Below are 13,274 nucleotides of genomic sequence, written 5' to 3'. Positions count from 1 at the left end.
TAAGTGATTTGTTTTTGTATTATTAGACAACGTGAAATTCAAATAATATTTAACTTGACGGTTCTGTCAATACAGATAGAGGTGTTTCCCTGAACGACATTGTTATGATTGGACCTAATTTACAAGATGATCTTTTCACTATCATCTCACGTTTTCGTAAACATAGTTTTGTACTAATAGCCGACATAGAAAAGATGTATCGACAAATACTGATAAAGGAGGAAGAACGCTCCTTACAAAAGATCATATGGCGATCTGATCATACAAACTCTCTCGAACTTATACTTTAAACACCGTAACTTACGGTACTGCTTCTGCTAGTTTTCTTGCCACCAGCTATTCTCTTTCATCCTTTCGGACAATGGTAGTACCTTCGTTGGCGCAAAAAATGAGCTTAACAAATTTTGTGACACCTCTAGTTCAACTATTAGGGACAATTTAACTACCGAAGGTATCAATTAGCAGTTTATTTCGCCACGATCACCTTACTTTGGAGGAGTTTGGGAGGCGGGAGTAAAATCTGTCAAATTTCACCTAAAGCGTGTCATTGGCAATACAATTCTTTCATATGAAGAATTTTCAACTGTTTTATGTCAAATTGAAACTTGCCTAAATTCACGACCACCCTCACCAATGTCTAACGACCCTTCCGACTTACTTCCTTTTACTCCAGCACACTTTTTAATTGGATCCACATTGACCGCAATACCTGAACGGAATTTTTTAGTTGTCAAGGAAAACAGTCGCCTTAGCAGATTCCAAAGGCTTCAAAAAAGGATCCAAGGTTATTGGACTAGGTGGTCCAAAGGAATACATTTCATCCCTCCAGCAGCGAGTTAAGTGGAAAAAACATTTCAACAGTCTTCTCAGAATTGGAAGTCTAGTGACGCTAAAGGAGATGGAACTGAATCTTTAAGATGGTGCCTGGGTAGAGTGACTCAATCAAAAAGGTGTGCGTCCTACCCACAAATCAGTGGGTAGGACTGATTCAATAATAATTCACTTTCAGTTAAGTTATACCAGGCCTTCATTTTACACCCTTCGAGAGGGGGTCCAGGTAGTTGCGGACAGAAGGAGGTCGACCCAAAAAAGTCTCGTCACATCAACGTTTGGATAAGGACGCTATTTTTAAATTTCTCGTTTATAAAATATTTTACATGAGCTTTTTTTCTACGAGAACGGACGAGAAAACCTACTGACCAATAAAACGGTTCAACTGGCTGCCTACGCCGATGATATTAATATTATGAGTAGAACATCAACAGGAGCACAGGAAGCATACGCAGAGTTAAAAACACAAACGAAAAGGCTAGGTCTGGAAATTAACACAGAAAAAACAAAAATAATGGTACAGACGAGAAGAAATATAATCCCACAAAACATTATGCATGAAGATGACATTGAAACGGTTGGTAAGTTTACATACCTGGGAGTAGAAATATATGCCGATGGAGCAGAGGATGGAGAAATACGAAAAAGGATAACGCAGGCAAACAAAGCTTATTTTGCCCTCTCCCATATATTTCGGTCTAAAAGTGTCCACCGAAATACAAAGATGAGAATCTATAAAACTTTAATTCGGCCAATAGCATGTTATGGCAGCGAAGCATGGGTCCTGAAAGAAACATCCAAAAACAAACTCGACACATTCGAAAGAAAAGTACTGAGGAGAATACTAGGACCTGTGAGGGAAAACGAAATCTTCAGAATTCGATATAACAACGAGCTCTATCAACTGTATAAGGAAACACCCCTGTCAGACTTCATTAGAATACAAAGATTGCAATGGGCCGGACATGTGATACGAATGGGAGAGGATAGGCTACCAAAACGAGCACTGAACGCCAGAATGCAGGGAAAGAGACCAGTTGGAAAGCCAAGAAAGCGCTGGGAAGACACAGTAAGCAGCGACGCACAAGCACTTTTAGGAGTCCGTGTATGGAGAAGAGCAGCCACAGACAGACAAGGGTGGAGGCAAAAAATAAAGGAGGCCAAGGCTCATTTTGGGCTGTAGTGCCGTAGAAGAAGAAGAAGTTTAGTTTAAGTGATAGTACGAATAGGACACGCAATCAGTAGACCTACAATGCGCAGGCGCTTAATGCATGGACACTTAAAACAATCGAAATTTTATGTCGTCCTGGTGGTACGGACACCACCTTCAGAATTTTCAATTGGAGGCACAGCTATTTGCCTACAAGATCGAGGCCAAGTAAGTTAGTCGTCACTAATGAAACTCACTAATTTAAATTAAGAACTATTTCTTGAGTGGAACTCAAAACGTCACGTAATAATTATAAAATGTAATTTTAATTATAATCAATTGTGGCTTAATAGCTTACAAATATATTTAAAAAATAATTGGATAAGAAATTTTTTCTGTTTTTTTTATTCCGTGTGAGATCAACGTGTCAAAAAAACGGATGTGTCAATCAGCATAACTTCCACGATTACTCCACATAATTACGAAGAGTCAAATTAGGCCATTCTTAAACTTTGAAGTTGTATCTAGGGTAATTATGTAATAGCTCCTCTCTTATTTGAGAAAACAGGAAACACAGAGATTTATTTTGATACTTTAGTACACCATTTAACTATTTTCCTTGAAACGTTGCCACTCAACATCAGTCAATAATTATGGTACTTACATGACGAGAAGTAAAGTTGACTTTTTCTTCTGGAGCTACAATAAGGACCTAGTGTTTCGTGAACCGCCAACAACAATTATTGATGATATGATCAGAATAAATATGGGAAAATAAAAATGTCTGTATTTTTGTTGTGTGCTTTAAGATATTCGTAAACAGAAAAGTAAATATACAGTAGTCTCCCTTTTTAACGATTCCCCATATAACGATAATTCCTCTATAACGATGAAAATAGTAAACGTTGGTTTTTTCGTCATAAGGACAATGTCCTATACCGATATCGTTCTCTCTTTATAGCGATGACTTTTCAGCGTTCAATAGTCGATGACAAATGTGTTATTGTGTTTAAAGTTCAGACTACCTGAGTCACATTGGCCAGCTGTTGTTTTGTTTTGCGCTTAAAGAATGCGGCCACCCATTCTACTCATTCTTATCAGAGGGTTAATTGATTCGCTTTTATTGTTCAGGCGGCGTGCCTAACTGTTATCATACAGATGTTGTCATCTATTGACGACTTTTCATTTACAGTTTGAGTTGTGTCTCAGTGTGTCAACAGTCAATATGTTTCCGAAAAAGCGTAAAGTGCTCTCGGTGGAGGAAAAGTTATAGATAACTCGAGCAATAGAGAAAGGTGAAAAGCAATCGAATGTCGTTCGCCGTACAGGACTGTCTCAGTCAACTGTAGCTATGATATGGAAGGACAGGAAAAAGTGGCTTGAAGTGTAGATAGAGGGTGGTAGCAGGAAGAAATTGCGGAAACTTCAGCACGAAGATTGAGATCGCGCCATGCTTCAGTGGTTCCAGCAGCAGCGTATGAATCATATTCCACTTTCTGAGCCTGTGGTCAGGACAAAAGCTGAGTTTTTTGCAACTGAACTCGGAATTGAGAATTTCAATGCATCTGAGGGTTGGCTGAGCAAGTGGAAGCTGCGGCACAAGAACGGCTACGGGCAAATCAGCGGAGAGGCTCGCGATGTTAACAAAAACGTAACGGATGATTGGCTAGAAAACGTGTGGCCTGGACTGAAGGCACGATATGCGTCAGACGACATTTTCAATGCTGATGAGACTAGATTGTTTTTTAAATTGAAACCAAACAGAGCATTAAAATTTAAATCGGAAAAGTGCGTTGGTGGAAAGCTTTCTAAGGAATGCATTACAGTTTTAGGGGTCGCTAACATGTCGGTTTGGTGAAGCGAAAATTGTTAGTGATAGGGAAGTCGAAAAACTTACGTTGCTTTAAAAACATAAAAAATCTACCGGTGACCAATAAAGCAAACAAGAGTGCGTGGATGATTTCGAAAATTTTTGAAGAAGCGATAAGAAAGTGGGATATCGAGCATAAAGGGAAAAAAACTCTTCTGTAATGACCTTAGAGCCATTACAGAACAAGACTTTTGATGGAATTGGTTGAGAACAATGGCGATCTTTAATTAAACATTCTAGACGCCATCAATAATGATGATGATTAGTAAATCCTAGGACGAGGTGACGAGCAATACAATAAAACATTCCTTCAAACAGGCAGGATGGCTGGGAGATCAAGGATTGACTGATGATGAAGATGATCTGCTACAACAGAAAAAATTCAAAATTATACCGCTACCTACTCTGTTGATATTTAAGTTCTAACTGAAATTCACAGAACGTGCCCATTTAATAAAGCAGTCTGATGTCCATGTTCACAATACGCGAAACTGTCACTACCTATGAACAAATCGCTGAAGATTAAGTCTTTCAGAAAAAAATTGTCTTAATTATAACTATTACAATATTTTACCAAAAAGTATTAAACGGCTAAGCTGTAATAGTTTCGATAAAGTTATAAATAAAAATATCTTCTAAAACATTGTTTTTACTGCTCAGAAGAATATATGACTCATTGCAAAACATCAACTGAACTGCTTACTGTACCTTTGCCATAAATGATTTTTCTATTTAATATGTGTTCTTGTTTGTATATATTTAAGTTACGTTTTATATTCCTTTTTTTATATACTATGTATTTTTTTTTGACTTGCTACAAACAGTATTTGTATCTGTTATGTAGTTAAATAAAACTGTACTCTATTCTAGGCTACTTTCCGCATTTTAAAATCACGAAACTAACACTGCAAAGAACTGCTAAACATTTTTGACTCTTTAAGTCCTCATTTACATCCTGACAAACATTAACTAACGCAGCGGTTCCTAAATGGTGGTCCGCGACCGTCTGACAGTTAAATAAAACATTCGTAGAAAAGACTCATAACTACATCTAATTACGACTTTTCGCTTAAACCCCGGTATGGTGCGCTGCAAACATCTTAAACCATTTGGTTGAGTCACCAGCTAGCTACCCATGAGAAATGCTGGCGCTGCGTCACGTTAGCGCTCTTGTGTTAAGCGAGTTGCGCATCGCAACGGTATGCGGGGGGCGCAGAGCCACCAGCCCGCGCGCCAGTCGAGCGAGTCAATTATCACGACACAAGACTTGATGCGTTCATGTTATTGGTGTAATGTAAAGAAAAGAGGTTACAGTAACATTAATTTTTCTTGTCTTAATCTGTAATTTTCGATCTTTGAAGGTAAGTTTTTGCTTATTCGTACATATTTTTAAGCAGACTGTTCGAAATCAAATACATTTGATTTAATTTGATGTTGCTACTTATTTTTATCAAGTACCGAATGTATACATTTTGTAACTAATCAAGGTTTAGGAACCAATTAAAATAACTATTGTGTGCGTCGTGATATTTTAAATTAAGGTTTTCCTTTTTGTTTCCGTTTATAATGAATAATTGTGAAATGAAAATATTTTAGAAGCCGTTGCTGGTTGCTCTGTAAGGAAGTTTTATTTACCTAATCTATTTAATACAGTCTTACCAATGACCAATTTTACTTTTCCTTTAATATTTTTGTTGTTTATTATTTATAAAGTTTATTTATTATTGTTGCTGGTTATTTATCAATGTCGTTTGCTGATCATTAACAATTTATTACCGAGTACGGAAGTTAATACGGAAGACCCTGGTGCTGGAAAAGACCGACAAAATACACTGACCAACGAAAAGGCTGAATCTAAGGAGAGAACTATTTCCAAAAAGAGAAAATATGATGACTCCTACTTCTCCTTCGGATTTGTTTCTATGTGCAATACCTGTGCAAAATTATGTGCAATACCTCTCTTGTACCTGCAAAGCTTAAACGGCATCTTGACACCAACCATCCGCAACTGAAAGATAAAAGTGTAAGCTTTTTTTAAAGACAGAAAGAAGTACAATTCTTAAGATTTTAGACCACATTAAAGATGAATTATTCTGCAGGTTGAAAAACAGTGAGATGTTTGCTTCACAACTTGACGAAAGTACAGACCGGGTTATCAATACTGCTTGTTTTCGTGAGCTACCACTATAATAAACACTATATTGACTGGAACAAATGTATTGATGTGTGCAGCGACGGAGCAGCTGCAGCTGTGGTCGGCAAAATAAAAGGAACTGTAACAAGAATAAAGAATATTGCACCCAATTGTAGTAGCACCTACTGCGTTCTGCATCGCCATGCCCTTGTCGCTAAAAAAATGCCATCGGATTTAAAGAAAGTTCTCGAATAAGCCGTACAAATTGTTAACTACGTTAAATAACGTCCACTTCAGTCGATCCTTTTTAAAAAAGCGTGTGAAGAGGTAGGAAGTCAGCATCAATCACTTTTGCTACACACGGAAGTAAGCTTTTAAAAGTAAAAGTTTTATCAAGATTATTTGAATTGCGAAACGAGCTTACGATATTCTTTCTGTATCTGTAACACATTTCTGTATCTGTTAGTATGCTTGTTGAACTATTGCATTATGAGCAATGGTTGGTGATATTGGCTTACTTAGCTGATTTATTCGATAAACTCAACGTATTCTGCCAGTCCCTACAAGGAAGAACAGTAACCACATTTACAGTAAAAGACAAAATATCGTCCCTTAAAAAAAATTTGTTTCTGGATAGAATGTGTGGAACAAAAAAATTACCAATGCTTTACTTTTTTTAAATAACTTCCTGGAAGAGAATGAGTTAGGAGTAACCTCAGGTGTGGAAAAAAACATAATTGAACATTTAATTAACCTCGAAAAATCCTTGAAAGATTATTTCCTGGAGAAGTTACAGGACATCGACTGGGTTCAGAATATACAGAATATTCACAAAACATACCAAGCCATCGATGCTAACTATGCCAGAGTATGAGAATTTGATCGACATTAAGTGTTCATCCCTTCTAAAACAAAAACTCGAATCAGAAGATTCTAATCTGAACTCCTTTTGGATTGCACTTAAAGATGAATACCCCGCAATCGCAGAGAAAGCTATCATGGTTCTTCCTTCCTTTTGTGATGACTTACCGATGCTAGACTGGTTTTTCAGCTTACGCTTATACCAAAAACAAGTTCAGAAATAGGCTGAATGCAGCTCCGGATCTTCGTATTCAATTGTCAGACATTAAGCCTAATTTTAATAATATTATAAGAAAATGTGTGAAAAAATTTCATTCTTCACATTGAAACAGTTATAGTTACTTACTGAAATGTATTTATCTTTGTATAATAAATATTTTGTATTCCTTATATTATTATTCATTCATAATTTCTTCCCTTTTTTACAGTCTTAAATGAAAAATATTCAAACTACAAGGTAATTTCTTTATTCACCAAAATAGGGTTCCGCCAAAAAAAAATATCGTCAATTAGGGTTCCGAGACCAAAAAAAATTGGGAACCATTGAACTAACATCGGCGTCGTACTAAGTAAAATATACCGTCTTAAAAATCAACGGGTTACTGTCCCCGATCGGAGTAATGCGCACATAGCAAAAAACCACTTTGACTCCGATCAGAGTCATGCGCAGCAAAAGTGTTAAGCAGATGGTTGCTTTTGTACCCTTCTTCAATTATACAGGGCGTTGGACTTGTTACGATTTTCATTGAAACTTGTTTATAACTTTTTAAATACCCTGTACAACATAAAACAACTTTGTATTCTTGTAACGAGAAAGTGAAGCGGATTTTAAATTTCAATTAAAATACAATATGTTTCATTAAAAATAAATCCATCAATCCAATGGCACTACAGCCCAAATCGGGCCTTGGCCTCCTTCAACAAGCTTCTCCAATCATTTCGATTTACCGCTGTTCTTTTCCATGAACGCATTCCCGGGCAGTTCCTCATCGACTTCGTCTTCCCATCTCTTCCAACAGGTATTTTTCCTTGCATTCTTGCATTTAGTAATTTTCTGGGGAATCTATTCTCATACATGCGGACCACGTGCCCTGCCCACCGTAATCTTTGCAGTTTAGTGTATTGTGCTAGAGTTGGTTCGCTATATTGCTCGTAGGTATATTTCTCTATTATATCTAATTCGCCAGTTGTTTTTTTCATTTATTGGGCCCAGTATCCTACGTAATATTTTTCTTTCAAACACATATAATGCATTGGCAGATTTCTGTGTCACCACCCATGTTTCACAACCATCACTTACTATGGACCTGATTATTGTTTTATATACCCGGAGTTTTGTTTTCCGGTGTAAGTCTAGCGATTTGAATATGTGGCCCATCGCGAAATAGGCTTTATTTTATTTATTAAAAATAAATACATATCTTTAATGCGCAACAGTATTATGGAAGACCCTGTACATTTCTAACCAATTTTAAAATGTGAAGCTTATAGCTACCTCCTATTTTTGTAAATAACGTTTTTTGGTCACAGATAACTAACAGAACAATTACCAGACATTGTCACAAAAGTTAATCACCCTGTAAGTTATCTCTTCACAAAATTTCTAAACTTTATATTTTACTTTCATGCTTGTTCTAGTACTGACGAGAAAAATGTTCACAATGAAATGAAATAATTAATTTGATTGTAATGTAACATTCATAAATAATAAAATTATATTTGTATTAATATTTTTGTCAAAACTGTTTTGCTAATAATATGTAAGTTCTCGTTAATTTAAGAACACCAAAGTACTAAATACACATATTACATAAAACTCCAGAGTTACGCATAATAGCCTACATTTAAATTTCTTTTAAATTTAATATTGCAGTTCAATGATACATGCTTAAAGAAATTAATAAGGTTCTCAATATTAACATTTTTCTACTTATAAAGTACAAATAATATAAAACATGTTTTTCTAGTATTTTTATATATTTAATGTTAAAGTTTCATATGCAATAGTATTATCCCCACGGTATGTTCTTATACGACCTTTTAAAGGGTATAGATGTACACATAATGTAAAGGGCTACAGTATGTATTCTCATACATAAACACATAATACAAATAGACTGACTGCTGTCATACAGTCGCGTTCCCCCAGTGCGACAGAGAAAACTGTCGCATAGCAGTCCCTCTTTCTAATAGGCCTGGTTTATCGACCACATGACTTTCTAATTGGTCATTAATACGTTCGCGGACAAGACGGCATATCACGTCACGCACACAGGGACAAGACGCGATATGCCGTAGAAACAAACAGCTCGGTATAATACTCAAAGCGGCATTTTTCGTCGTGCGTATATTGGTTTCCCCGTACGAACACGATTGATGACCCAGCACACATAAAAATATTTCGTAAAATGTCCCTGCATACTCTTGTGTTTTGGTGAATGCACGTGAGTAATATCATCCTACATTTTTATGCTGTAAAAGTTATACACACTGTTTAAATTAGTGCAAAGCAGTTTTATGTGTTTGGTAAGTGTCAATAAGTCCTTAATTTTATATATTTGGATTTTATAATGCAAAAACTAAACAAAAAAGTAAAAAAATACTTAGAGTGGCGTGGTTCCTCCAGAAAATTTGTCCTTAGACGAGTCACTAATGCTATTTCGCGGTCGGTTGAGCTTTCGGCAGTATATTAAAATTAAAAGCTTTAAGTACGGAAGTTCTACTCTGTTTGTACCAGCGATGGTTACGTACTAAATTTGAAAATATATTCCGGAAAAACAACCGAAGCGACTGGTGTACCAAAACTTGAGCAATTAGTTCTCTCTGTGAACCTAGTGAAACCTGAGAAAGTAGCTAATTACAACAAGTTAATGTCTGGCATTGACCGTAGTGACCATATGATTAGTTATTATTCATCTTCGACAAAAAGTATTAGATGGTATAAAAAAGTAATGTTCCATCTACTAGACATTTCTCTTTGGAATGCATTTTACATAAAAATAACATTAGACACACAGTTATCGTTCCTTCAGTTTCGCGAAGAAATTGTAAAAGAATATTTAGGAATTGATAAAGATGAGCAAGATGGAAGAAACATGGTGAAGACGGGACCATTACATAGTGGTAAAAGGCCACGACCGGATCAACAAATAACAAATAGGAACACTGATTCTCGCATGCACTTTCTAGATAAGATCTATACGAAAGGACACCAAGTACCTTAAAATTGTTGTTTTTAATCAATTCGTCCTCTCCTCTCCCATTTTTCGTGTGACGGGAAACCCCGTCTTGTATCCAGCTCACGAAAATATACTTTGCTAGCGACGGTATTTGCCGCTTCCCATGTTTTTGTCAAGAATAATTTTTTCATAATAAATCATGCTACCTATTTTTAATTTTATTTTCGATAAAATGACGTTCTTAACAGATGTGCGTTTCTACGAACCCTTTTTTATGCCATAGTGTCCGCGAATGTGTTAAGGTCACATGGTCGATAAACCTGGCAAATTAGAAAGAGATGCAGGGATTGCATTGCGTCAGTTATCTCTGTCGAACTGGGGGAATGGGCGTGTATTGCAGCTATCAGTCTTTTTGTATTATATGTCTCTGATTCTCATATATTATGTTCTGTTAACTGTCAATTACATACAAAAAATTACTTTCGTATTAAAATACACCATCGGCAAATTGCTTGGAGCAATTTTCACATGCAAAAGTGATCTCAAAAAGTTATCTCGAGTGTGTATTCCCATATGTTCTTTTAAATATAATAATATAATAATAATAATAATATAATATATATAATAAATAGGAACTTTGCTAAAATTTTTCGAAATTTCAGTGTATTTCAGAAATATATCTAGCGTGTATTTTCATATGTTTTTTTAAATTTGATTTTTGTGAAAACATTTTGGAGCAAATTTCACATCTAAAAGGTTTGTCGCAAGTGTGTGTTCTCACATGTTCTTTTAAAGAGGAACTGCTTGAAAACTTTTTGGCACACATTTCACATTCAAAAGGTTTATCATCGCCAGTGTGTTTTTTCATATGTTCTCTTAAATGGCAACTTCGTGAAAACTTTTTGGCACAAATTTCACATACAAAAGGTTTATCTCCACTGTGTAGTCTCATGTGATTATTCAAGCTGAATATTCGTGAAAATCTTTTGGAACAAATTTCACATGCAAAAGGTTTATCGCCAGTGTGTATTGTCATATGTTGTCTCAAAGAGAAACTTTGTGAAAACTGTTTGGTACAAATTTCACAAGTAAAGGATTTCTCTCCAGTGTGTATTTTATTATGTTTTCTTAAAGTGGATTTCCATGTAAACTTTTTGGAGCAAATTTCACATGCAAAAGATTTATCTCCAGTGTGTATTCTCATATGTTCTTTTAAAGAGGAACTTTGTGAAAACTGTTTGGTACAAATTTCACAAGTAAAGGATTTCTCTCCAGTGTGTATTTTAATATGTCTTCTTAAATTGGATTTCCATGTAAACTTTTTGGAGCAAAATTCACACGCAAAAGGTATTTCTCCAGTGTGTACCCTCATATGTTCTATTAAACTGAATCTTTGTGAAAAAACCTTGGAGCAAATGTCACATGTTAACAATGTGTCTTGGAGCAAATGTTTTTTTCCTACAGCTTGACTTTTTACACTTGAGTTTAAATCAGAACTTTCTGAAAAGTTTTTGATGCATATTGTACACGTGAAAACTTGTTCTCCAGTGTGAACACATATATCTTTTGTTGAAAATTGGTTGGCGCAAATTTCAGTGGTAAAATAGTTTTTCGTAGTGGTCAAATTCGTCGAGGCAGTTAAACATTGGTCCAAATCACCGTTAATTCTAACATGGTCTTTGAATAATTTGCTTGCATCAGTTTGTATATCCTCATGGGGAAAACCTAAAATCGTGAGTACCTATTAAATTTCCATCATGTACTTAACTAAAAAAATTTGTTATGATTGGTTAAAAACATATCGGAAGAAAGGGAAAGTGGTTATTTCTAATAGAACAAAGTATCCTTATTTGATAGCAATTATAAGATTACTAAAAAATGTAATAATTACAGTAGCTGGGGGTAAAAGAAAGCATACGAATTTTAGAAGACAGCAAATATATTAACATTAATCATGCATGCATTGTTCAGTGCGTTCCCAGAAGTGGTGCATGGTTTGTGCGGATTTAATTTTCGTCAATATATAAAATAAAATAAGACGAATAAGTGTTGTCGAAAATTTACAATTTATAATTCACAAGTGTCAGTGTAGGGGTTTGACCATTCGCACCTAATAATAAGAATTTCCTACCAGAAACCAGAAGTGATTTCTCCCCTGTCAACGGAATACTTAAGACTCTTACAAATGACGGCGCGACCTTTTGGCTAGAGTACACAAAGCAATTCGAAGCCCCTGCATAAAATAATGGATGGGCAAAAACAGACGCCAACAGCTCTCATATACATATAGCCTCATAGCACTTCGAGGTAAAGCTATCGAAATCCTCACAAACATCCCAGAGTACGCACAAAAGAACTATGAAACAATCGTATCAGCTCTCAGAGAGACACAGCAGACACATAATATCTAATTAAATACATTCTTCTTCTTTTGGCATCATAACCCTGTTTGGTTATGTCCTTCCATTCAGTTCTCTTTTGGACCCTTCTCCTCCATTGTCTTATATTCATGGTTTTCAGGTCGTCTTTCACGTCATCCAACCATCTCGTCCTGGGCCTTCCTTTTTTCCGCCTTCCTACCGGCTTCCAGTGTAACATCTTCTTTGTCGTTTTCGTGTCTTTCTGTCGCTGAACATGTCCCAGCCATGACACTCACAAATCTTACAATGTCATACCCTTCATTCAGTTCATTAACCTCGTCGTTTCTCCTGATTCTTCATGAACTGTCTTCCTCTTGCACCTGGTCATATACTTTTCTCAGTATCTTTCTCTCGAATGTCCTGAGTTGGGCTTTCACAACCATAGGTTACTACGGGTCTAATCAAAGTTCTGTAGATAATCATTTTGGTTCTTTTGTCTTATAATTTCGATGTCATTAATATTTTGTTAGCATAATAGTATGTACGATTTCAACTGGAAACACGTGCATTAATTTCGCTACTTACGGAATTCTTATGATTGATTTCTGTGCCCAGATATGTGAAGACATCCACACGTTCAATAGTATAGTTATCTACTGCTACAGTATTTTCATTCTCAGGTATTTTTTTGATGATCATGTACTTAGTTTTTGTTTCGTTTATTTAAAGCCCTCTTTTTTGTGATTCAGGATCAATTTCTTTAAACGTTTACATTAGTCGTGTCTTGCTTCTACTAATAATGGCGAAATCGTCTGCATGTGCCTTAATTTGTACTGTTTTGATGTTTATATGGCCGATCGCATTGGTTTCTCTGATGACTGCTTTAAGA

General features: G+C 35.8%; 1 protein-coding gene across 1 annotated transcript in view; it reads right to left on the bottom strand.

Annotated features, from left to right (window-relative positions):
• Positions 1–13,274, bottom strand: part of LOC140449890 (uncharacterized) — a 78,965-nt gene that overhangs the window by 32,556 nt on the left and 33,135 nt on the right. The window contains exon 2 of the transcript XR_011951920.1: positions 10,482–11,750. The gene's annotated coding sequence lies outside the window, so the exon portion shown is untranslated. The remainder of the gene's footprint in view (positions 1–10,481; positions 11,751–13,274) is intronic.

Source organism: Diabrotica undecimpunctata, chromosome 9, assembly GCF_040954645.1.
Source record: "Diabrotica undecimpunctata isolate CICGRU chromosome 9, icDiaUnde3, whole genome shotgun sequence".
NCBI lineage: Eukaryota > Metazoa > Arthropoda > Insecta > Coleoptera > Chrysomelidae > Diabrotica > Diabrotica undecimpunctata.
Note: the sequence above shows the minus strand (reverse complement) of the source record. Positions and strands in the feature narration are given on the sequence as shown.